This window comes from Nomascus leucogenys, unplaced genomic scaffold (assembly GCF_006542625.1).
Source record: "Nomascus leucogenys isolate Asia unplaced genomic scaffold, Asia_NLE_v1 000664F_135951_qpd_obj, whole genome shotgun sequence".
Classification (NCBI taxonomy): domain Eukaryota; kingdom Metazoa; phylum Chordata; class Mammalia; order Primates; family Hylobatidae; genus Nomascus; species Nomascus leucogenys.
Window position 1 is genome coordinate 58,822 of NW_022096073.1, and position 2,801 is coordinate 61,622.

Here is a 2,801-nt window from a genome sequence, read left to right on the forward strand (position 1 = left end):
GGAATGAATTGGAATAGAAGGCAGTGCAATGGAATGGAGTCGAATGGAGTGGAATGGAGTCGAATTGAGTGGAGTGGAGTGGAGAGGAGTGGAATGGAATGGAATTGAGTGGAGTGGAGTGGAGAGGAGTGGAATGGAATGGAATGGAATGGAATGGAATGGAATGGAATGGAATGAGAGGGAACATAATGGAATGGTGAAATGAAATGTGAGCTGTGATTCTGCCAGTGCAATATAGCCAGGGTGACAGATTGATATCATGTCAACAAAAATCAATGGAATGGAATGGAGTGTAATGGAATGGAATAGACTGCAATGGATTAGACTGGAGTGGAGACGTGTGGAGTGGATTGGAGTGTAGTGGAGTTGAGTGGAATGAAGAGGAAAGGAAGGGGATGGAATGGAATTGAGTGCAGTGTAGTGGAGTGGATTGGAGTGGGGTGGAGTGGAGTGGAACGGAACAGAATGGAATACAACGGAGTGGAAATGAATGCCCTAGTATAGAATGCAATGCAGTGGAATGGAAAGTGATGGAGCAGAATGGAATGGAGTGAAGTGGAGTGGAGTCAAGTCAAGTTGGTGGAATGGAGTGGATTGGAATGGGCTGGAATGTAATGGAGTGGAATGGAGTGGATGGGAAAGGAGTGGAGTGAAGTGGAGTGGAGTGAAGTAGAGTGGAGTTGAGTGGAATGGAGTGGAATGGAATGGGATGCAATGGAATACAATAGAACGCAGTGGAGGGGATTGGCACAGAGATGAAAGGAATGGAATTGGGTGGAGTGAAGTGGAGTGGAGTGGAGTGGACTGATGAATTTGAGTGGATTTGAGCCTAAGGGAGTGGAATGGAATGGCATGGAATGGAATGGAGTGGAATGGAGTGGAGAGGAGTGGAGTGGATTGGAATGCAGTGGAATCGAATAGACTATAATGGAATGCATTATAATGGAAAGCAATTGAATGGAATGTTGAAATGAAATATGAGCTGAGATTGAGCCACGGCACTCCAGCATGGATGACAGAGTGAGATCCTGCCTAAAGCAAGAAATGGAAAAGAATGGAGTGGAAGTGTATGCAACGGAATTGAATGGAGTGGAGTGCGATGGAGTGGAGTGGAGTGGAGTGGAGTGGATTGAAGTAGAATTCAATGAAATGGAATGAAACTGTGAAATGAAATGTGAACTGAGATTGCGCCACTGCCCTCAAGCCTGAATGACAGAGAATGCGCCTGTTGAAAGAAAGGAATGGAAAGGAATAGAGGGGAAATTAATGGAATGTTATGGAATGGAATGGAATGGAATGGAATGGAATGGAATGGAATGGAATGGAGTTGAGTGGAGTGGATTTATGTGGGGTGGAATGGAGGGGAATGGGATGGAATGGAATCGAATGGAGTGGAGTAGAGTGGAGTGCAGTGGAGTGGAATGGAGTGGAATAGAATGGGATGGACTGCAATGGAGTGGAGCGGAGAGGAGGGGAATGGAATAAATAGGAATGGAATGGAGTGGAGTGGAGTGGAGTGAAATGGAATTTAATGGAATGGAGTGAAATGGAATGGAGTGCAATCGAAAGGAATGGAATGAAATGGAATGGAATTCAGTGGAGTGGAAAGACATGTAGTGGAATGGAATAGAAAGGAATAGAGTGGAGTGGAGTGAGGGGAATGGAATAGAATGGAATGGAAAGTAGAGGATTAGAGAGGAGTGGAATGGGAAGGATTGGAATGGAAGGGAGTGGAGCAGAGTGGAATGGAGTTGAGTAGAATGGGGTGTAATGGAATGTTATGTAATGGAATGGAATGGAAAGCAGTGGATTGGAGTGGAGTGGAGGGGAATGGAATGGAAGGGAAGGGAATAGAATGGAAAGAATGCAATGGAATGCAGTGGAGAAGAATGCAGTGTAGTGGAAAGGATTAGAAAGGAATGGGGTGGACAAGAGTGGAGTAGACAGGAGTGGAATGGATTGGAATGAAATGGAGTTGAATGGAATGGAATAGAATGGAATTTAATGGAATGCAGAGGATTGCAGAGGAGTGGAGTAGAATGGAATGGAATGGAATGGAAGGGAATGAAATGTAAAGGAATAGAATGGAATGGAATTGAATGCAATGGAATGGAATGGAGTGGAGTGGAATGGATTGGAATAGAATGGAATGGCATGGAATTGAATGGAATGGAAAGGAATGTAGTGTAGAGAAATGGAGTAGAAAGGAATGGAGTGGAGAGGAGTGGAGTTGAATGGATTGGAATGGAATGGAACTGAATGGAATGGAGTGGAGAGGAGTGGAGTGGGAAGGAAAAGAATTGAGTGGAGTGGAGTTGAGTGGAGTGGAATAGAGTGGATTCGAGTGGAATGGAATGGAATCATAAAAATTGGAATGGAATGGAATTGAATGGAATGCAGTGGATTGGATTGGTGTGGAGTGGAGTGGAATGGAATGGAATGGAATGGAAGGGAAGGGAATGGAATGGATAGGAATGCAATGGAACGGAAAGGAAATGAATGGAGTGGAATGAAAAGGAGTGGAGTTGAGTGTAGTGGAATGGGGTAGAAAGGAATGGAGTGGAGTGGAATCGAATGTAATGGAATGGAATCGATTCGACTGGAGTGGAATGGGAAGGAATAGAATGGAGTGGAGTGTATTTTAGTGGATTGGAGTAGAGTGGATTTGAGTGGAATGGAATGGAATGGAGTGGAATATGATGGAATGGATTGGAGTGTAGTGGAATGCAGTGGATGGGTGTTGAGTGAAGTGGAGTGGAATGGAATGGATTGGAAGGGAATGGAATCGCATTCAATGCAAT